This window comes from Equus quagga, chromosome 9 (assembly GCF_021613505.1).
Source record: "Equus quagga isolate Etosha38 chromosome 9, UCLA_HA_Equagga_1.0, whole genome shotgun sequence".
NCBI classification, from domain to species: domain Eukaryota; kingdom Metazoa; phylum Chordata; class Mammalia; order Perissodactyla; family Equidae; genus Equus; species Equus quagga.
Genome location: NC_060275.1, coordinates 12,249,884 through 12,274,917, shown reverse-complemented (window position 1 = coordinate 12,274,917; position 25,034 = coordinate 12,249,884). Strand labels below are relative to the sequence as shown.

General features: G+C 35.5%; 1 protein-coding gene across 1 annotated transcript in view; it reads left to right on the top strand.

Moving 5' to 3' along the window:
- CDH7 (cadherin 7) overlaps positions 1 to 25,034 on the top strand; it is a 122,087-nt gene that overhangs the window by 12,908 nt on the left and 84,145 nt on the right. The window lies entirely within an intron of this gene.

Genomic DNA, 25,034 nt, shown 5'->3' with positions numbered 1-25,034 from the left:
AGCAAGACATACTGATGAATTTATCTGTGAGTGAATTTTCAACTTTGAATGATGAAGGAAGAATATTTGCTATTTATTCCGTGGGTCAAGTTTTTATTTGAATGCGCCTTAAGTAAGGGTGAAAAATATATTTTTGTTGATGGCTATCTACATAAATCAAGGTAATCTTTATTATATTTATTATTATTTTACTTTAATGCCTCTATATTTTACAAATACTGACCAACATGCATTGTAAACAAAAGGATTTGAATAAGTTTAAGCTTTCCAGGGATGTGGACTAGGGTTTTCCTTTTAGCACAGCTATAGAAGTTTTCTGCCGTAAACAAAGGATATGTAAGTACACGAGTGTTTTGTGTGAATATATTTATTTTTCATAGCCATTCTGCTTTGATCAATAGCATCATCATATGTACTGTATGTGTGGTAAATTTCTCTCATTTTTTTTCTTGTAAAGAAGAGCAATAACCATTCTGCAATTTTATTGACTAAGATGCTAGCTCTTAATTTTTAATGAACATGTAACAAATTCATCAAACTTATTTCAATGGACAGGTCTATAATATTCCAGTAATTCATAAAGAATCAGTAGTTATTAGGCAGAATCATGCTTTTTGCAAGAATGTAAAATTTTCTAAAGACAATTAAAATATTTCCCGTAATTTGGTTTTAAATGGAGTTACCTGGGTGAAGTTTACATGTTGAAATAAACATAATTTAAAATTTTAAAAATGTCTTATTTTAAATTTTGTAATCATCACGTAATAATTCAGAATGCTTAATATCCAAATAATCCTTAAGAGGAATTTAAAATTATGATACATGTCCCTAAAGTTACTTAAATTCTGAGTGCATATAAAGCTACTGGGCAGTGCTGTTGTTATTTTTCTAAGAGAAATTGTGTGGTTCCCTGATTAGGTAACAAGAAATATTCTGTGCTTCCCTTTCAATTAATCAGAGACAATCGCTTTGCAGATTTTATGTGACGGGAAACGTTTGTTTCTCTCTTGTGTGCCGTATATTGGGAGTTCAATACTGCCGTTCACGGTAAAATGTTCAGAATGGAAATGGATTAAAAAGGAAAACTCCTTAACTGACTAAAATGCAGAAAAATGGGAGTAAAATAATTTGAGATGGCGAGAGAATATATAGACAAGAGAGACAAATGAAAAACCTTAAAAGAGCAATTTATATTTGCTTGAGAAAGGTGGCAGAGATCTTGGAGTACTTTAGATTGTATAGAGGGGATGATGAAATGATTCTTTTTAGGCTGATGGTCTGAATAAGCAGAGGTGTAAGAATACCTTTGATCTCAGTATATTTTTCATCACTTGTATATGAAGAATAAATGTATTTTCCTTTTTTTGGTTTTTAAGTTGAAGGAGGTAATGGCTATGACCAGTTTTTACAGTACAGAGAGAGTGAAAACAACTGTAAGTGAAGCTGTAGGAGAATGGATAGGCAGATAATCATGGGAAGAAAAGAAGGAACCTAATCGTAATCTCTCACAAACACATATTTTAACCTGTACTAGTTAGATGGCCATACTCAGTCTTCCTGACAAAGTCTAGCTATTTAGGTAAATTTAGGAACGTGTAAATGATGACTTTGATAAACTTGATAGCTTAATTTGATCACATAATGGATAAGTACAGTGTGTGTCCAATTGGCTTCAGTTTTATTATTGACTACCACTGCCTACGAGTTGTATAACTTTGGTTAAGTTGCCTAATATTACTGAATTTGAGCTTCCTCTTCTCTGAAATGGGAGTAATGATATCAACAGTTCAAGTCTCTTACTGAGAATAAATGAGATCAAAATATTTGGAACATACCTTAGATTAATCTAAACATTATTATGCTTATCTACTTCACTCCATGTTATAAATTAACTGAGTTATGGGTAATCTGTTGTGTTATGTGTCCAATGTTAGATTTGCGATCCTTCACATAAAAGCAGATGTTATTTTATGTCCTAAATAGTACTTAAATTTATGGCAGTTAATTAGAGGAATGGTTTGTGTTGGATGTGTTTAGAAATACATCATGTCTTTATATTTGTATATGATTAGACTATGGCAAAAATATGGCTAGTAGGTAGATGAGTCTATCCTTAAACAGACGGACTTAAAATGTCAGAGATGTCTGTAATTTTTTTTGACCTTTGAATTTGGAGACCATGTTAATGACTGGTAACCAACTATACAGTAAATAAAATTTGGTCATTAAGACATTTAGGATAATGAGATCACAAGAGGGCTCATGACCGTATTATTTTAGCCAATTTACAGGTTTATTTAACATAATAACTCAAGACCAAAGTAGAACAATCTACTGAAGAAGGCAGGAGTGCTTCTAGAACCCTCACCAAGAGACCCTCAGGGCACAGGCTTCTGGGCCGTGAATCTGACCTTTATCATTAGCATACCACCATTTTCCTGTGATACGAGTTGATAACTGCTGACTCTAAATGTATAGAATTAAGGAAAGAGTCCTTAGACATTTCTCTGATGGAGTTCTTTTTTTCTTGAGGGATAATTGACTTAACACCATATTAGTTTCAGGTATACTACCTAATTATTCAATAATTGTATATTTTGCAAAATGATCACCACAGTATGTCTAATTAACGTCTGTCACCATACATAGTTACATAGTTTTTCTTGTGAGGAGAACTTTTAATATCTACTCTCTTAGCAACTTCCAAATATGCAACACAGTGTTGTTAACTACAGTTACTGTGACATATGGAGTTCTGTTTTAAAGAATAGTAGTGAGGCCTTTCCCTCAGAGTAGTTCTTCATTACCGTCTTGCATGTTTTCTTGTCCTTTTACAGGGAGAATGAAGTGGAGTGTCTTTTCTTTTCTCCCTGTGACTTTATATCACCCTGAACTGGCTGTTTGAAGTATGTAGGAAGTAGCAGTTTCCAGCCTTCTCATTGCATCACACTGCACTTTTCTGGTCCAGTCATTTCCTCACCTTGGCATTTCTCACTTAATGTCCCCTAACCACCTGACACAAAAAATTTGTCTGCAAAACCACCCAGCCTGTGTTCCAGGTATTAAGTGTTTTTCATCTCTGCTCACCGTAATGGGCTGCTGGCCGATTGCTGCGCTCTAGGCCATTACTTTCACTGAAATGTGTGCTTCGTGCCTCTTCCACCGTCCGCTTCCAGAGCTGTTAACATCATCACTCTTGCCTTTTCTGCTACTCCCTTTTCTTCCCTACTCATTCACAAGAATTTATACCTATTACCTCAGTCAAAATCAAATACATCGAAATGCAGTGTGGGATTCACTCTGCTTTAAATTTCAGCTTGCTCCAAAGTGTTGATGAGCATTTCCAATGCTTTTAGTTATACCTCAGCAGTCTCTCACCAAGAGATTCTCTCTCCTGATATCGAAAGCTACTACCTTCAGTGTTCCAGAAAAGAAATTTTCATCTTGAAAAGAGGTTGTGTTCAAAATAGAGCTACAAATGAGATTCCTTAACTGAGCAAATTTGTATTAGATACACAAAAAGAGTGAATCCCAAATATTAATTACTTAGGGAAGAGCATATTCATCATAGTAAAATTTACATTTTATAGATTTCTGAGGGAAAAAAGCATCCTCTAAATATGTAGATTGCCTAAAGTTGGTTCCAATCTTAGGAGAAAGCAAATACTTCCCATTGTTTCTTGTCCCATTGTATGTATAGAAAACCCGTTTTCATAACATCTTTGTAACCAGCGTGAATTGAAGACCATTGTTCTTATCTACTTGTTATTTTGCTGATAGAAGTGTAGAACTCCTGGTGTCTTCAAAAGGAATTTGGACATGAATCAGCTCTGCGGGATGCAAATAAGTTCAGATTTTTCGAAGTACTTTCTGGCAGTTACTTTTAGTTCTTATAATACTCCAGTGTAGCTATAAATATTAAATGTATTTTCTCTACATAAAATCAACAATTCAAAGTTTTTTTCTTTAAACCATGATGAAAATAAAATGTCATATTTTGCCACTAAAATGCAGAAACTTACCGTTAATTCAGTTGAATATTGCTCATTTTCTCTTCAAAGTTATCTTAGGTTAGAAATGAAGGTTATAATTACCAAAGGCTCTATCAGCTAAACATACACAGCTAAAAGTTGGAGGAGAAGGGACCTACAGTTACAAACCTAATTATAGTCAACTATATAGTCTAGATTGGCTCTAAATTTTCTGATTGTCTGTCTCTGTTGATCACAATCATTTAAAAATGCTGCCTTCTGGAACATATATTTGTGTTTATACATGCTTTGCTTGCCACCCATTTGGTGATAGAAGAAGCAAAAACTAAAACAAATAAAATTCAGTCTAGTTGTTTTTACATTGTATTTGTGTTGCGTTTTTAAGTGCAGAAGACAGGAGATACACTAAATGATGATATTGGGCCTTTCTATAGTAAGTGCACTGTAACTGTTCGACGAGCTTTATGTGCAGTGGTCATTGATACAGAGTCACACAATCTGCAGCAGTCTCTAACTCACCCGGATAAATGACAGAATTAGATCAATAGCGGGACAGTCACCAAGCTTTTGCTGGTTTAAGCATATACAGGAAAGTACTACATTGGGAGAAATTTCATCCTAATCATCTTGCATGATTCATATTGATTATTTATCATGGTGGTTGTGATCACTGGAGAGAAGCAGTAGTGTGTATAAAAATGTTTAACATTACAGCCCCCAAATTCTCTTTGGCATACTATTAAGCGTATCCTTTTGAATTCTCTTTCTTCCTCCTTCCATTTCCTTTCTTGTTCAAATGCTCATCACTCTGTGATAGGTATTATGCTAGATAGAAGAGTTAAAAGAGTAAACACTTCTCCTTCATAAAATTCACAGTCTGGATGATAAGCCAAGCAGGTAACCAGATGGCAATGGAAAGCAGTAAATTCTACAGCTTATCTACAGATGTGGGTAAGACAGAGGAACTAATTCATGGATCTTTGAACAAACACTTGCATGAGGATACCTGGTATGCCTCTGTGATTTCATAATCCTTTTATACAACCTTCAAATCAAAACAAAAAAAATTATCTTCTTAGAAAGTAGGACAGAGTCTTCTAATTCTATTGGGGAAGCTTTATATAGTGGAAACGTCAGTAAGCAGAAACCCAAGGTTATGCTAACAAGTTTCTTGTTATTTTAAGCAACGCTTTAAAACATAATAAATATCTATCTGCTCCTCTGTGAAATGGAGATCAAATAGGTAAAATTTTAAGGCTTCTTATTTTGAAATAATTTTAGACTTACAAATAAGTTGCAAAGTACCACTTCGAAACCCAGCTTCTCCAAATATCAGTATCTTCCGTGACCACCTGTTATTTAAACTAGGAAATTAACACTGGTATAATACCGTTTACTAATCAACAGATTGTATTCAAATTTTTCCAATTGTTACAATAAAGTATTTTTCTAGTAGGAGCCAATCCAGTATCATTTCTTGCATTTGCCTTGTCTCGTTAGTCTTTCCAGCCTGGAAAGACTCAGTTCCTCAGTCTTTGATTGTTGTTCTTGACCAGTAATTTGCTAACATATCTCATTATCTGGGTTAGTGCCATGTTTCTTCCTAATGCATGCATTTCAGATGATGTAGTTATGGCAAGAATATCACAGAAGTGATCTTGTGTCCTTCTCACTGCATCTTGTAATGAGGTACAGGACGTTTTATAACATTCTTAGTGATGTTGACTTTCATCACTTGTTTAAGTTGGTGTCAGCCAGGTTCCTCTGCTGAAAAAACATATCTCAAAGTTTCAAAATCTTGAAGGAAGTATAAAATTTTCTAAGCTGTCATAAGGGATTGGAATAAATATTATCACTGATTTGAGGGGGATGCATTAGATGATTCTTTAAGGTCCACTGTCCATTTTTACGGAGTGGATCCATCTGAAGAGTGGGTCTTATTTAAATCTATAATACTATTAGGTAGTGTCCATAATTTTATGTAGTAATTGATCTTGTTTCTCAAAAGCACATCCATTTAGAATGTCTCAGGGAAATTGATTTTGTTTTGTTCTTTTGAACCATGCAATATATTCTCTATAGTCCGGGATTCCAAGATATCTACTGATCTAGAATTGAAACAAGAGCTTTCTTCCTCATCGCTTACAAAATATAAAGAGCTGTTTTACATTGTAAGGTGTGTCACAAATATTTAACCCTCATAATTAAAAATAAAACATTGTTTTAGAAAATAATAGATACTTAGAGGTCACTAAGATAAAAGAAGTAGCTCAAGGGAATGCAATCTAATGTCTAATATTTTAACATTCACAAGAGAGTTGAAATCTAAACAGTGAAAAGAATTATTTAATGTTTGAAAAGATTTAATAATGATACTTCCTCCTAATGATTCTTTTTAGAGCCTGTAAGATTTCTGTTTCATAGTCAATACTGATTAAATCTTCAGAAAAGCCTTGTGAGTTAGAAAGGAAGTGTTCTTATATTAGAGATGAGGTAATAGATGCATTTGGAAGTAAAATAAGTAGAGTAAGGGAACGATCGTTAGAGCTGTAATTTAGAAGAGTTAGAAAGCAAATCTGGATGCTTACATCAATTCTGGAAAGCAAAATTCTGGAAAAATGTTAAGATGCTTTATGTCTATGAAAATATTTTGTTTGCCTGCAAAGTATCAGGCTTAGTTGCATTATTGTCAAGCCCTTTTAACATATGTTTTTGAAACCTTTGCCTTAAATGGCATGTATTCGAGGAAGAATAGATACATTTACAGGGCTCTCAATAATTTCAAACTACTTCCTAAAATTTAACAAATCTTGAAACTGAATATAGTTAGAATAATAAGCAATGGTAATAATGGAGAGATTAAAATGGTATTTAGCCAGGGAACAGAAATACTAGAATTGAATCCTAGAACAGAAATTTTCAGAATAGGGTGTGAAAAAATAACAAACTATTGAGAGTCTGGAAAGAAAATATTTAGGACTTTTATTCAAGTTAAAAAAAAGATCTCATCCTATAAAAATTCCAGTTTTTGGTGTAGGAAATATACAATATACTTCAGTTTTAATCGATAAAAGTGTACTTGCAAACAAGTGGAATGACCATTAGCCCCTCTCAGAAGGGGTTATAAGAAAGATAAAGAACATTTGTAACTAGTCGGCCCTAGACTGCAATGCAGTACTTCAGTGAACTGATGTGGGCCCAAGGATCATGCCATAGGTTGGCCTGGACCAAGATAGGCTTAAAAGTCAGCTTAGCTTGCTTTTGCATCTCATAGCTTAACATTTCAATATAAGGGAAGGTCTGAACACGTTCCAGTAAATAACAGCTAAAGCAAAGGAAATGGCCAGGAAAATACTCATGTTGGACTCAACCAAGGAAGAACATCTCTTTAAGTCTTCTCGGGCTAAGAGCCTGGGAATTCTCTTCTGTCCTGTCACCATACAAACGAAAAAGATAGAGCCCAAAAGATATGGGAGAAAAAAACCGAGACAGTATGGTGAGGCCATCTACATTTCAAGTTAAGCTAGAATCCTTGTCTTCTGTAAGATAAATGCAGAGGAGTGATTTCTCAAGATGGGGCTGTGTTACAGGAATGGTAATTACAAGAACCAAAATGATTAACATCATTCCAGCAAGTTTTGTGTGTAAACAGTGCACAATTATCTGATAAGAATGCTTCCCTTAGAATATTTACTTATCTTCTTAGTTAAAATGCTGACATGTTTTAAGGTATTTAACTGAAAACACACAATCAAGATTTGGACAACACATACATAATGCTCAACAGATGTGGGTTTGAAAGATTTGTGATAATCAGTAGTGAAATTAGTCAAACCGTGCTTAAATTAGATTCTTCTGATTTGTGAGTCATTTAAGTGTCCACATTGGAGCAGAATATGTGTGGAGAGTAAGAGATTACACATTCTGCACTTGGTTCTTTGAAATGCAGAAGAAGTAAGTATGCATTTTCTTTTTCATAGCATATCTGAGAAACTCAGTTCTGTATCTCACATCCACTCTATCCCTGAGACTGTTTATATAATTTTCTCAACTGAATCATAACAGAGCTGAATTTAGGTGGCTAACTAATTTTGCTTATTCAGGAGAAGCAGATATTGAACTAGTCATTGGGATTCAATGTAATTATATCTAAGAAAAGTGATGCCATCAACAGTGAAAAATGATTGCAAAAGAAGTAGATGAGAAATATCACATGGCTATAGCACATAGTGAGAGCTTATTTGTAATGCTAAAATCCTACATGGAATATATAAGGAAAGACTGAGCCGTGTCTAAAATAAAAGTAACTTGAATTGTAGAGCAGACACACAACCTTGGAAGAGCCCTTTTTACAAAGATTGGTATCAAATGATGGGATAGTATTGTAAAGCTTGACATTGAAATTAAAATTACAAGGTTTATTGCAAAGGATAAGTTATCTTTTTGGTTGATCATTAAAACACCAGCAAATAGAGTTTTACCTACGGCACAGCTGTGTTCAGTGAATTCGGGAGAGCAGTTGTGGCGTGTAATGATCTGAGACAAGATGTTATTCTCATTGATTAGATCATTGGTTGGAAACGTGAGTACCACTGACAATGGAAAATATATACAAATGAGCGAGGATTCGGGGTTAAGGTCAGAGGATGCAGTGCATTTGGTTTCAGATCCACTTAAGATTTCACGGTAGAATTTATGTTAAAAAACATAGGGAATTAATATTCAAATGATTAACATCTTGTAATATATATTTTTTTCAGTGCTCTTCTCATCACACTGTCTATGGTCTCTGACTTATGTTTAAATTTGATTTCTCTGTAAACACTGGGCGCACTTATAAAGTCTAGTTTTTCCCAGCACTTCTTTTTTAACTTTCTACCCAGAGCTAAGGGATGTGTGGGAGAGATGGAAGCTTTAAGGAGGAGTTCAAGCTACTGCAGAGGCTTCAAGTGTTGCTCAGTAGCTCTTTTTAGTATTTTTCCAAGCAATGACCTCCCTTGGAATTTAGCAAAAAAATAAAGCATTTTATGTAATTTTGGGCACATGATGCACATGACATTTTTTTTCAAATTACATGTATGCTTAATATTGAAATCAAAATATTAATATAAAATATTTTCATCAAAAGGAAAAATAATATATTCTTGTTTTTATTTTAGTTTTTAATATTAGATGTGCTTGGGCCTTTCAAGCTCATTTAGTCTAGTGTCTTTCTGAGTTCAGGAATTCTTTGTACAATATCCCTGATGGGTGATCAGGCAGCCTCAGGTCTGTTTCTTAGTTGGGGCAGGAATTGTGGTGGAAACACACATTTCAGAGTCACATGCGCTGGGTTTGAGTGCTGGCTCCACTACTTACGAGTGATGTGACTTCGAGCAGATAACTTTCTTTCTCATTTCATTTACTTACAAAACAGGAACAATGATACTAACCTCACAAGGCTGTTGTAAGCATCAAAAGAAAGATGCAGTGGCGTGAAAGCATATAATGAAGTGTAAAAGGGAAAGAGTGTATTTCCAAAAGTGAGAAAGCTTTGTGAGGAAAGAGCTCCCTCCACTCCACGCAGAGAGCCCGTTCGCACTCGACGGGTGGTGATTGAATGCAGGAGAGGCTCACGAAACTGTGAGGCCCTGAGTGGTGGGGTGCGAGGATGTTGAGCTTTAGGACAACTCTTATTTTTAAGATGTTGAAATACGTTTAGCTGTTAAAGTCTTTGAAGGCAGCTATTTTACACTCCTCCCACCCCCATTTAAAATACATACTTGGAAGGATTAAGTAGCTCTTCAACTCAAGTATTTCGTTTATGACGTGATTTCTGAACTATTCTCATACTTAGCTGGTTTCTCGATGTCCTGAAATATGACGAATGGGATTAAAGCTCATAATTTATAACTGACTCTGTCAATTCAAAAAAATAAAAGCCAACATTTTTATTTCCCTTGATATGAATTCTGTCACAAATACAAACCATGATTGCGTTAGCTATTACTATTATTAACATTATCATGTCATGAGGAAAACAAATGTAAGAAAAACAATTAGCGTTTAAGACTAAATATATGTAATCATAAAATCGCTAGTGAATATGCTAAAAGGAAGCTATAATAAAATTCAATATTAACTAAGAAAGCTAAAATCAGTCTCTTCAAATGTTGTTTTCCTCAGGAAAATGTTAAATGAGGAGCTTAGTATCTCTTCTTCCATAGAAACTCTGCAAACAGCCTGCACGGGCTGCCAATATTTGCTTCCTCTTACCCTGCTCTTCAGGTGTCTCAGCATTCTCCTTTGGTTTTACAGGTTAAAACACCCTTTTTCCTTGAATTGTCTGCTCTCTCCTCCAGGCAGCGAGACAGCTATTGCACTGGTGATACCTTGCACAGCTATGGGGCCAGGACGCTGGATTTTCCACGTGTTGCTGAATCTCATGCATCCAACTGAGCACGATTTCCTCAAGACTGTCACTGAGAGTGTCTAAAGCAACGGCCATTTCCTGGAGCATTTCCAGGGGACAGTCTAGTCTACTGGAAAGATGTGGGGCCCAGGAGACAGGGAGGCCTGGACTTGACTGGTAGTCATCCACCATGATGACCGGGGATCGTGGACCTTACCATCCCTGTAATTCCTATGACGGCCCTGGCCCTATTTTGAAATCTGCCGTAAACCAAGCAGAAGGAAATAAAGAAAGGGAAAAGAGGTGGGGGAAGGAGATAGGTTATTTTGGAACTGCCTGGAATGTTCAATACAAACAAGAGGATAGTTGGTTTTCTTTTTTTATTGAGGTATAACTGACATACAACATATTAGTTTCAGGTATAAAACATGATGATTCAGTATTTTTATATATTGCAAAATGAGTACGATAATAAATCTAGTTAACAAGTCACCATACAGAGTTACAAATGTGTTTTTCCTGTGATGAGAACTTTTAAGATCTACTCACTTAACAACTTTCAAATATGCAATCCAGTGTTACTAACTGTAGTCACCATGCTGTACACTACATCCCCAGGACTTATTTATTTTATAACTGGCAGTGTGTGCCTTTTGACCTCCGTCACTCATTTCACCCACTTCCTACCCTTGACTCTGGCAACCACCAATCTGTTTCTGTATCTATGAGCTTGTTTTTTGAGGGGAGTGGAGGGTAAGATTCCATGTATAAGTGAGATCATCTGGTATTTATCTTTTACTGTCTGACTAATTTCACTGAGCATAATGCCCTCAATTGCCATGCATGCTGTCACAAATGGCATGATTTTCTTTTTTATGGCTGAATAATATTCCACTGTATGTATATGTGTGTGTGTATACATATATATACATGCACCACATTTTCTTTCTCCATTCCATTGATGGATACTTAGGTTGTTTCCGTATCTTGGCAATTGTAAGTAATGCTGCAGAGGACATGAGGGTACGTACATCTTTTCAAGTTAGTGTTTTCACTTTCTTTGAATAAATACCTTGAAGTGAATTAGCTGGGTCATATGGTAAATTTTTGAGGAACCTCCGTGCTGTTTTCCATAGTGGCTACACCAGTTTACATTCCCATTACAAGGGTTCCCTTTTCTACACATCCTCACCAACACTTGTTATTAATTTGTCTTTTTGATAATAGCCATTCTGATAGATGTGAGGTGACATCTTATTGTGGTTTTCATTTGCATTTCTCTGATAATTAGTGATGTCAAGTACCTTTTCATGTACTTATTGGCCATCTATATGTCTTCTTTGGAAAAATGCCTATTCAGATCTTCTGCCCATTTTTCAATCAGGTTGTTATTTTTCCTTTTGCTGTTGAGTTCTGTATATATTTTGAATATTAATCCTTTATCAGATATATGATTTGCAAATACCTTCTCCCATTCAGAAGGTTGTCTTTTTATTTTGTTGATGAGTTCCTTTGCTGTGCAGAAGCTTTTCAGTTTGAAATAGTCCCACTTGTTTAATTTTGCTTTTGTTGCCTTTGCTTTTGGTTTCAGATCCAAAAATCATCTCCAAGGCCAATGCATGAAGCTTCCGCCTATGTTTTCTTCTGGGAGTTTTATAGTTTTGGGTCTTACATTCAATCTTTAATCTATTTTGAGTTAGTTTTTGTGTATGGTGTGAGATAGTAGTCCAGTTTCATTCACTCGCATGTGGCTGTCCAGTTTTCTCAGCACCATTTATTGAAGAGACCGTCATTTCCCCATTGTATATTCTTAGCTCCTTTGTCATAAATTAATTGGTCATATATGCGTGGGTTTATTTCTGGGCTCTCTATTCTGTTCTATTCATCTATGAGTCTGTTTTTACACCAATAACATACTATTTTGATTACTATAGCTCTGTAATACAGTTAGAAATCAGGAAGCTTGATGCCTCCTGCTTTATTCTTCTTTCTCAAGGTTGCTTTGGCTATTTGGGGTCTTTTGTGGTTCCGTACAAATTTTAGGATTGTTCTATTTCTGTGGAAAAAATGCATTGAAGTTTTGACAGGGGTTGCTTTGGGTAGTAGGGACATTTTAACAGTATTCTTCCAATCCATAAGCACAGAAGATCTTTGCATTTCTTTTCTTTTTTTTTTTTTGAGGAAGATTAGCCCTGAGCTAACATCTGCTGCCAATCTTCCTCTTTTTGCTGAGGAAGACGGGCCCTGAGCTAACATCCGTGCCTCTCTTCCTCTCCTTTATATGTGGGATGTCTACCACAGTGTGGCTTGATGAGCAGTGCCATGTCCACACCTGGGATCCAAACAGGTGAACCTCGGGCCACCAAAGTGGAACGCGCGAACTTAACCCCTGCGCCACCGGGCAGGCCCTCCATTTCTTTAGACTTCTTCAATTTCTTTCATTAATGTATTATAGTTTTCAGTGTACAAGCCTTTCACCTCCTTGATTAAATTTATTCCTAGGTATTTTATTCTTTTTGATTCAATTGGAAATGGGATTTTCTTAATTTTTCTTTCTGATAGTTCGCTATTTGTGTATAGAAAAGTAACAGATTTTTATATATTGATTTTGTATCCTACGGCTTCACTGAATTTGTTTATTCTAACAGTTTTTTGATGTAGTTTTTAAGGTTTTCTATATATAATATCATGTAATCTGCAAATAGTGACAGTTTCACTTCTTCCTTTCCAATTCTGGTGCCTTCCTCTTGCCTAGTTGCTCTGGCTAGGACTTCCAATACTACTTTGAATAAAAGTGGTGAGTGGGCATCTTTGTCTTGTTCCTGCTCTTAGAGGAAAAGCTTTCAGCTTTTCACCATTGAGTATAGTGCTAGCTGTGGGCTTGTCATATATGGCCTTTATTATATTGAGGTATGTTCCCTGTATACCCACTGTGTTGAGAGTTTTTATCATAAAATAGGAGGTTAAATTTTGTCAAATGCTTTTTCTGCATCTATTGAGATGATCATGTGATTTTTATACTTCATTTTAGTGTGGTGTATCACATTGATTGATTTGCAGATGTTGAACCATACTTGTATCCCTGTAATAAATCTCACTTAATCAAGGTGTATGATCCTTTTAATGTATTGTTGAATTTGGTTTGCTAATATTTTGTTGAGGAGATTTCTGCCTATGTTTATGGGGATATTGGCCTATAATTTTCTTTTGTGTCCTTGTTTGGTTTTGTTGTCAAGGTGATGCTGGCCTCATTAGATGAGTTTGGAAGTGCTCCCTCCTCTTCTTTTTTGGGAAGAATTTGAGAAGGATTAGTATTAATTCTTGTTTGAGTATTTGGTAGAATTTACCAATGAAGCCGTCTGGTCCTGGACTTTGGTTTGTTTGGAAGTTTTTGATTACTGATTCCATCTCCTTGTTAGTAAACGGTCTAGTCAGATTTTCTAATTCATAATGATTCAGTCTTGGTAGGTTGTATGTTTCTAGAAATTTAGCTGCTGCTGCTTTTTTTTTTTTTTAAAGATTGGCATCTGAGCTAACAACTGTTGCCAGTCTTCCTTTTTTCTTTTTTTTTTTCCTGCATTATCTTCCCAACCCGCCCTGTACATAGTTGAATATCTTAGTTGCGGGTCTTTCTAGCTGTGGGATGTGGGACTCCGCCTCAATGTGGCCTGACGAGCGATGCCGTGTCCTCGCCCAGGATCCGAACCCTGGGCCGCCGCAGCGGAGCACGCGAACTTAACCGCTCGGCCACGGAGCCGGCCCCTAGCTGCTGCTTCTAATTTGTCTGATTTGTTGGTGTATAATTGTTCATAGTAGTCTCTTATGATCCTTTGTATTTCTGTGGTATCAGTTGTAATGTCTCTGCTTTCATTTCTGATTTTTATTTATTTGAATCCTCTCATTTTCTTGGTGAGTCTAGCTAAAGGTTAGTCAAATTTGTTCTCTTTTCGAAGAACCAGCTCTTAGTTTCATTGATCTTTTCTGTTGTCCTTTTAGTCTCTATTTCATTTATTTCCACTCTGATCATTGTTATTTCTTTCCTTCTGCTAACTGTGGGCTTTGTTTATTCTTCTTTTTCCAGTTCCTTGAGGTGTAGTTAGGTTGTTTACTTGAGATTGTTCTTGTTTCTTGATGTAGGCATTTATCGTTATGAAGTTCCCTCTGAGATCTTCTTTTGCTGCATCCCATAAGCTTTGGTATGTTGTATTTCCATTTCCATTTGTCTCAAGGCATTTTTTGATTTCTCTTTTGATTTCTTCTTTGATCTACTGGTTGTTCAGTATGATGTTGTTTAATCTCCACATATTCGTGATTTTTCCAGTTTTCTTCTTGTAATTGATTTCTAGTTTTATACCGTTGTGGTCAGAAAAGATGCTTGATATGATTTCACTCTTCTTAAAGTTATTAAGACTTGGTTTGTGGCCTAACATATGATCCATCCTGGAGAATGTTCCATGTGCACTTGAGAAGAATATGTATTCTGTTGCTTTTCGATGGAATATTCTGTATATATCTGTTAAGTCCATCTGGTCTAACGTGTTGATTGAGGTCAATGTTTCCTTTCTGATTTTCTATCTGGATGATCTATCTATTGATGTAAGCTGGGTATTAAAGTCCCCTACTATGGTTGCATTGTTGTCTATTTATCCCTTTAGGTCTGTTAATATTTTCTTTATATGTTTAGGTGCTCCTATGTTGGATATATAAATATTCACAAATGTTATATCCTCTTATTGTATTGACCCCTTTATCATTATGTAATACCCTCAGTTGGTTTTCTGATAAGAAACATGTAGAAGATAGAAGGAAATAGGGATTAGACTCAACAAGTACGGGCTTTAGAAAAGTAAGATGGAAGCTTTTTGTTTTGTTTTGTTTTCTCATAGGTAGTTGGAAATTATCCCGTAATTTGCAGGTTACATGATCATCTTTGGATATGTTACCTAATACACTGGTAATGAATTGATAGATTATGCCAGTGCCAATGTTGAGAGGGTGATTTGCTAGTTTTAAATCCTAACTCATAAATCGGGTTTATAAATCAAGGAGATTTGAGTGTGAATCTCAGCATTGCCACTTATTTGGAAATTACTCAGCTTCCGGCAGCTTAATCTCTGTAAAATGAGTTTAATAATATGCCTGATATTATTATTAATATTATGCCTTATATAACACGATTGTTAGAACTAAGGAAAACAGTATATGTAAAGTACTTCATGTTTGATACATAGAAAGCATTCCTTAAGGGTTAGCTGTTATTATTAATCATAACGATATATATTTTACTTTGCATTTAATCGCTACTTTCTATAATTGACTTGAGTCAGGTGTTTTCTCTTTAAAGCATATTTTTAAAAGAACCTATAGTCTGAGGAGAAAACAAGGATAAACCGAAGCAAGATTCATCACATTGGCGTACTTTGTAACCACAGCCAAGTCCTTTAAGTTATCTTTCCTTGTTCTCCCATCTATCACAAAGAAAGGGTAATGCCAGATCTCCCTGGGTCACAAAGTTGGAATCAGGACCTCTGACAGATAGCATCTGTTAAAGTGCTTTGAAATGTACAAAGTATTAAACCTTAAATAAAAGTTATTTTTGATGGGAAGAGCAGTTACTAGTTATATTTATGAAGTATTAGTGTAGGAATAGAATTTGCAACACATACACTTTTTTGGGTAGTTCTTGATGAGTAATACTTGGACAATCTCTTTTGGTAATTATTAATGAGTAATGCTTTGATCTATACCATAAAAACACTTCCAGGACTTGGCTGCTATTTTAAATTTTATATATTCAGGATCAAATCAGAATTAAAATTACATAGGACAGCTTTTCAATCCACACATTTCAAGAAAGAGCAGGACACACACACACAGACACACACATACACACACACACACGCGCACGCACGTTTTACTCTCAAATACTTTCCAAATCTAGAAAGCCAATGACATCTTTGAGAGTTTCCCAAGAGACAAGAGATTCCAGTGCCATTAGGATTTTACTGAAGAAAAGTGATGCTCAATGGAACCAGATAAATGGGATTGCTTGTTAATCTCTCAGTTAATTTTCTTTGTTTTTTCTAAGATCATATCTCAGGTCAGAACTTCATTTAGTCTGAAGTTTGGCTCAAACCTATTGCTAGGGTTTATCGATCCTATACTCCATTGAGTTCGAAATTGAGAAACTGAGTTTGATTAATTCATTTTAGTTCCAAAAATGGTAGCATTTAGACATCTCTAGCTTAAGTATTGAGAATTAATACTGTTTGTATAACATTTGTGGAGTAATGAAATTCTGATGTTTTGAGAGAAAAAAACTATTGAACATCTTGATATAATTTGAATATTTGTGTAAACAGGTATTTTTTCCTTCATGTCTTTGGAAAGGTAAATAAAGAGAAACCAAACATTTGCAATCCTGTTAGCCTTACTAACATACAGAAGGAGAGGCATAGAGAGTTCATATTGGGAAATATTGCTAAGCTTCTAGGAGTTGCCATTGCAAAGGGATCAGTTCAGATAGACAGGTGTTGTCGAGTGTAATTTAAATAAAAAGAGGGAAAAAGAAAGATAGAGGTTACTTTTCCCTTTTTTAAAAAAATAAATAAAATGAAAGGCAAGATGCTGAAATAAATTGCCAAAGGATATGTGATACAAAGGATGAGGGACTTCCTGAAATGCAATTCTACAATATAAAGCTGAAGAAATGCTTCTGTAGCTAAGATAAGCATTTCTTTATGTACAAAAATAAACATGTCAGTTGACTATATCTGAATGAAAGCCACATGAGTTTTAGGGCAAATTCTGTACATTTTAGCTTGAAAAGCCTCAAAGTTTCTAGATAAAAATGAATGCCCAAAAGCTCATAGGAGGCTTCTTCTGTGATCTCTGCAGTGAGGCTAGCCTATAGGTGAGAAGAAAAACTCTTCAGCCTGGAGCAAATTTACCCATTCAAATGACTAAATTTATGGTTTATCCATCCAAATAGAAGCATTTAGTTGAGCAGAGAGAATACATGTCCTGGTTTCACAAACACTCCACTAAAGATTGAGGCCATAACTGGGGTAATTTTCTTTCTCTTTTATCCCCTGCCATATATGAAGTGAGCATTCTAATGAAAATTCATACCCTGCTCCCACACACCACCGAAGTAGAAATTTTATTCAATTTAAAAAAGGTGTCTAAAAATATGGTACATGAGTATACCATAGTATATTAAAAAATAAATGTACATAACAATCCTACGAGTCCCCTTTGTTGGTTTTGTAACAATGTCTCCTTAGAGAAACTAAATTCTGTACTCATGTTTGTTTCAGCTTTGATCATATCTCATTGAGAGGTGTCATCAGCCATCTAGTGAATTTAATCTGTATTTTTCAGGGAGTCGATGACTCTTCCTTAGTGTTTACTTTATGCTGATCTACAACAAAATGCCAAGTATACCTAAGTCGCTATCATCACTATTTTTATCAAGAACTGGTGCTGGGCTGATTCAAATGCACATTATTCTGAACTCACACAGAATTATATGAACGGGTTGTGCTAAGTTACAAAACCAAAACAAGAAAAACTGCACAGAGAAAACTGGTTTATTTTTATTCCCAGGGATGCATGCTATCCTTCATTGTTTTCTGCCATCAGAACTTGCACAAATGAGAGTGAACATCTCTATAAATCTTGTGCACTAGGTGTCTTACCCTTAGGAAGGCTCTTGCTCTCACAGAAACACGAGGGCAGGGTTAGCAGTTGCCTAAAACTGAGAGTGAGTTCACCCTTAAATTTTGTACCCTTAATTGCCTTGCTACTAATCCTGGTCTTTGGCAGAGAAGTCACTAAGAGGATTTTCCTCCCCAAATCTCTGATGCTAATTCAGCGGCACTGGTTTCAACTTGAGTCACATATGAGCCTAACCAATACTTTTGGGAAGTCAGTAGAGCAATAAAATACAAATATGTAACTGCCCAAGATGATGATAGAATGGGAAGAATTGACAGCTTCTTTCCGTGTTTTAGAAGGAACATCTGCCAAGCTTGAATTCAGTTCTCTCTCATGGCTACACCATTGTCATTTTATCAGAGAGTTGACACCAAATCCTCAGAAAGATTTGGTGGTTGTGCTTAGTGCTTTTACTTTGATTGGTCCTGTCAACCTTTCGTTATGTATTTTAGATGTGCTGAATTTTATGTCAACCAGTTAGTAGAAAATAAAAAAATAATTGAGAAGAGAAACAGTGATTTAAATAAGAAAGCAGATTAACATTTAAATTTTTCTCTAAAATAGCATGAATATAATCTGACCATACCCATGAATATCATGCAAATATATGCAAATGTGCATACAATAACTATTTTTACCATAAGCATTTTATAGATTTGAATGTGGTTTCTTGGTACAAATTTAGAGCTATTTCTCTTGAGAAAAAATAGTTTTGTGTTTGCAAGTCAACCTTTTAGACATTTTAAAAGGCAATGTTATCAGAAAGCAGGAATACAAAACAGAATATGTGCAATTGAAACCCTTTTTACATTTACCTTCCCACATTGTCTCCTCTTTTCTCTGATCCTTCTTTTCCTTACCCTTCCTCTGCCACGTCTTATATCTGTCTGACACTTGAAAGGGATTGCTCCTATCTTAATAGGGCAAAGGACCCTGCTAACTACCATACTGGTTGATTTCTACTTGTAGGTAGAATTAGAATTTAGGAGTGACAAAGGCTTTAAAGTGGAGCAAAATTTTCTGTTGGATGGCTGGTTACATACAGTTGATTCTCATTATTTAAGCAAATACTGAATCATTGCTCGTGTGGGGAATACAGGCGTAGGTTCTTGTGAGCCTCTGGTCACAACGTTTCTGTCAACTGATCACCACAGAACCTTGTTTTCTGTGTGTTTCTGTTTAAAGACACCTTATGTAAAATATGTAGTGTTGATCATTAACATCGAACTCACAGCCAAGAGCACTATAACTCGTGCCTTAGCTAAGCTTAACTAACACACATATTTTCTCTTCCCTAAGGCACATAATAGCCTTCTTGTGCCCAGGAACACAAGACTGCACTTCAGCACTACACTTGGGGGCCATTTTAAAAGGCAAAAGCACCAAGAAAGCAGCACAAAAATACAAAAATGTGGCACTAAATAGACTGCAAAACGGGCACTTGTTTACAGTATGGGAGTTGAAACAAGAAGGCAGAGTGATGCCATATTTAGCTGTAATTGGGAATGGGCAAACCAGGAGACTCAAATATTTTGCTGCTCTGCTCATGTCCACAAATGACCATGAACAAACACATGTTAACAAGTAGGTGAATTCACAAACATGGAATCTGGGAATAATGAAGATCTGCTGTATCTACTTTAGCCAAGAGGACATGCATGAGTCATATTTTGGACCACAATGCGTGAATACTTTAACATTCAGTTATTAGGCAACTAATCCTCTCAAATAAATAAACCAGAGGAAAAATAAATTGATAATGAAGACAAATTAACAGTAAGATAATTACAAAGCAAGAATTGCAGCAGTTGAAAATTCTGTAAAGCTCAAAACATCACTGATAATACAGCATCCTTTCTAAAAATGGTATTTTCAATTCAGTGCGTGTACATGTATGATATAAGAGGTTGGCAAAACCACTCCACTGTTTCATGGCAACCATGTTTCTTGTAGAATTTTGAGTTCGAGTCTATAAATGATAATTGCATCCTAACTTCAGTTTATGAGTACCAAATTTAGTCAGGTACTGGTACTAACCCATAGTGATGCAAAGGGTTTCTATGGAAAATTTGGTGATAGAGAAATTGCTATGGAAATTTTAACTCATCTCTTCATGGCCCTGAACAGGACCTGAATGGGCTGAAGAAAACATCTTGAGGATCACTGACTTAAACTTTGCAAAGAGTGTTGACACATGCCTGATGTATTTTATCAGTCTTAGCTTTTTTGGTGAATCCTGAGCGGAACCAGTTAGGGAGTGGTGATAACAGCTGAAACTGAAGATAGAGAAAGACACCAAGAATATGATGGAGCTTATATTCTACTGGGGGGCACAGGCAAAATCAAATAAATGGAAATAAAGAGTGTGACAGATGCTGACAAATCATATAGAGACAAATACTTAAGGGAATGAAAATAAAGAGTGTCAATGGAGAGGTTATAATTTTTAAAAGGGTGGTCAGCTCCTCTGAAAGTGATATTTTTACAAAGTTCAATGAGAGGTGCAGAATGAATGTAGTAGACACCTGGGGAAAGTAAATGCCAAGCAGAGGAAACAGAGCCAGCAGACAGAGACTGTTAGGTGAGAGGGAGCAGCTGATATGTTTGAAGAAATAAAAAGGGCCATGGTGGCTAGTTTGGACTGAGCAGCATATGAGAGCAGAGAGGAAGGGGGAGTCAGATTATCTCACCTGCTGTTTATTTCTTGCTAGTGAAGTGCTCTTTGATGTCATGACAATGGAGTGCAGCTCAAATATACTATAAGAAAATAAGTCCTAGGAAACACATCTCTATATCTGCTGTAGAGGTGGTGCAATAAGCTGCCAGAGTGTTTAGAACTTAATTTGTTGTCCAACTTGTCAAGAAGTTCTGGCGGCATCTTTTGACTCCCTCTTATTACTCAGTCCTTTTTGTGTTGCCACATTAATTATCCTGATGTTGCCCTTACTGTGCATTTATGCCATTTCATTGTATTTAGTGTCCTTTGAAACCATCATAAGTCCCTTCTGCAACAAGGTATTCAGTAGACAGGTGGAGAAATAAATAGATGATAAGAAAATGGAACTGTGTTCTTTTATGATATTTGCAGCGACTACAGTTTAATTAATGGCTTTTGGATTGACCCTCAGTTAACTGGTTTGGTTAATTTATTGCAACAATCCACTTGCAAAGCAATACATGTAAACTATGATTTACTAAATCCAGTATGTTGTATCTAACATAATTTTATGAAACTGATTATCAGAGAACCATGATGTGTACAAAATGAGTATATGTGTTCTATAATATATGTCATGTAAAAATATACATACTTGGTAATTCTCAGACCAAGGGGACAAATATAACATATAGTTCTCTATAAAGACAGCATGAAAACTAGATCATTTCCTTAAAATATGCTGACAATCTGGTAGGGAAGATTATTTTCTGTTTTCAATGCAATTTACTAAAAATATGTCTGGTTAAAATAATAGCATGAAATTCATTGTGTCATTGTTGAGGCAAATGATGGTCATTTAAGAACCACATTCTCTAAAATCCAGAATACTTATTTGTAGACAATGCATTGACAATAAATTCTTAGCCAGCCTTGAAAGACAGCTCTGCCCAATGCAGAAGACATTATATAAAATACAGGAGAAAACTTGAAATCCTTGAAAAAATAACACTAAGACTTAATGAAAAAATATCTAATGGTGTTTAGGGAACTTAATATGTATCATTTTCCTAGTGGCATTAGAGTTCATTGTATACATCATGGAGCGAGTATTTATTAATTTTATTCTGATTTTGATATTATCTAAATAACAAAAAACCTGAAAATTATGATTGTAAAGTATTTTGATTTAGAAGGGGAATTATTTTCCACACAAGGAAATAAAAAAAATTAGAGCAAAATTAAACTTTTAAATATAAGAAATGAAATGTTTCATAAATATAGCAACAGAATTTTTTTAAGCAACTTATTTTAGTAAGATACTGAACATTCACTTTAAAACGTGTTATAAATAATTGTCGTGTTCATTGCAATTACGTGTTTTTCTTACATTGGCATGCAGAATCTTTGGTTCCCTAGGCCCAGAGATATTACCTGGCATAAAGTAAATGGTGGTCGTTAATCTGAGTTAAAGCTGCCTGTTAATATGGGTATAACATGAATTGGCAGTACTGAAATTGTCACTGTGATGGTTCACACATATACCTTGTGTTTCTTCAGTGAATGTATCTGATTGCATAATAGAGATCTATGAGGGAGTACTTTTAAAACTAAACATTTGCTATGACATATGACATTTTGGGAGCATACCTTTGTTGAAAAAAGTGATAAGTGGAAAGATATGAGTTTTGTTGGTTCCAAAGCTTCATAAGAAAAAATATAAAAATTGCTTTTGAACATTTTACAAAAAAATTCTGATTACATTGCTAAGCTTACCGACTCCTCCCAGTTCCTTCGTTCTGGAAATGGCCTTGGCAAGTGTGGGGCCCTAGATCTTAAGTTGCATTAGCTTCGTAGTAAATCCACCTCTGCATAGCAAACCGTAAATCTTGACTGAAAATGTTTAATTGGATATTTTAATATAATGTCTGTGAAAGGATTGGGTTCTTGTTCAAACTGGTATTGTAAAAGGATAGTTTTCAGAATTGATAACTCTCTGGGTCAGATAATTTCCTTGGTTTTATGCTCATCAATGAAAATCCATTATTTCCGACACAAGACTGTCACATTTTTATGTGTTTTTACCAAAACAAATTAAGGATCAGTATCATAAGTAACATTGATTGATACACGCAGGTTGAAAGTCATACATGAAATACTTAGAAAATTTTTATCAAAAATTATGTATTTTTAATTTTAGTAGAAATTTGATATATATGTATGTCTATGCATATATATATATGAATATTCAGAAAGAAAGAGTTTTTCTTGCAAGATATTTCATTTAACTAATATTTCAACTTCATTGAATTATGCATCATACATTTAGATACTTATAGGTCGGAGGAAGATTACTGAAACTTTGATTTCGGGAGGTTGTTATCAGCTATTTTGCATTGTTGTTTCTTTTGCTGCCCTTGTTGCTGCCACAGCTGCTGCTGCTGCTGCTGCTGCTGATACAGGGGATTTTGGTATCAGTTCAATGTAATTTAACCAGAATTTACAGAGTATTTGCCATCCATTCTACAAGGTATGATGGAAGTTTTCTTATAGGCATGAGCATGGAGAGTAGTTGTCAAATACAAGTAACACATTTTAAGGAATTGTTAGTCTAGATTTCAGGAGATTTGGGCTAAGTGATCAGGGTGCAGGTAGAAGAAGAATGAAATTAGAGCTGTTTTAGTTTTGAATTCTATACCATGAAAGACTGGATGGACTGTCCAGATATATGAAGGCCAGCACAACAATATAATAAGGTGGAGCGCCAATTGCCTGCTTACTGGGCTGGCTCTTCTCTTCCATGAGCTCTTTGAGGGAGGATCTGTGTCTTTCATTTTTGCATTGTCAGCACTGAGTAGATGGTCTGATGTAAGTATTTTTAAAATGTATTACATAGATGAATATAAAGCTAAGAAACTACAGTTCCTAAGTAGACTGAGACTATTAGGACTGTGCGCTTGGTAGCTATACGGGTAATATATTTTCTGAGTAAGTTGGTGAAATTCAAGGCAAAGAAGTAACCAGTTAGTGTGAAGAATGGAGAGGAGTAAATCACATTTTCTTTTTAGCAGGATGGATCTTTGTAAAATAAAAGCACTGAAATCTTGCCTTAAAATATTAAGCAAGAAGAAAGGCAGATGTTAGCCATAAGCATTTTTGTTTTTTCAGTTTTTTACTGAACTCTCCTTCATTTGAACATGTTGAAAACAGGCTTTTCTAATTAGAAATTGATCCAGGTTCATCAAATGAACAGTGTATTAAAGTTAAACTGTCTGGGTTTTGGCTGGTTGGGTGCAGTGGTTGGGCTAAAATGGGCATCTGACTGGTGGTTATTTCAGTAAACATTTACCAAGCAGCACTAACACACATGGTTCTTGCCCCTCAAAAATCTTTGAACCAAGTGGAAGTTTCTATTAGAGCTATTCTACTAGACCACACAGCAAATTCTGTATTACTGGTTCAAGACTTAAACACAGGAAACCACTTGGGGTCATCAACACTAAAATAGCTGGCTTTGGAGTGCTTTGTCTAATCTGCTTATTCTAAATAACACACACAAAATCTGAAATTAAAAAAGAAAGAGGGAAGGAGAGAGGAGGTAGAAGGAAAGAAAGAAAGAGAGGAAGGGAGGGAGGGAGGAAGGAGAAACCCTATCTGTCACATTATGTGTAAAGTTCATTTTGGTATCTATAAACCATGCTGTGTGGTATGAGCGGGTGTATTTACAGACAATTCAGTTCAGAGCTTATAGGGGCCATCTGCAGATCTGCTCAACTAGTACAAATGTTTGAATTTCTAGTGGCTCACAGCCTCTTGAACTCACTACCTCACTGACCAGAAAGGCCTTTCTCATGATGCCACTTACCAGACATCTGTGTAATCCAGAGAAGAGCATAGCAAATACTATTTGTATGTGTCCTTAATGGGAAGAAAGAGAAGCAGAGTTATACCTGCATTCACTAAGATGGAAGTTCCCAGATGGTTAGCTCGTTAGTGAGAGTCAAATTTTCAATAAAAGAATCTACCCTAAACAGTTTTCTCTACCCAAGTTTAGATTTTACATGTAGCTGAGACAGTTTGCCTGGTTGAAAACCAAACTTAGGGGTTAAGGAAGTATAAGAAAGAAGAAATTCATGGTATGTAGTGGTCCTATAAGAATTCATATCGTCATGAATATTTTTCAAGACATGAACTAAGTTACTCTTTGATCAAATATTTATGAAGTACATGGACTATACACCCATGTGGCTGTGTACTGGGATAGAAATATACAAAA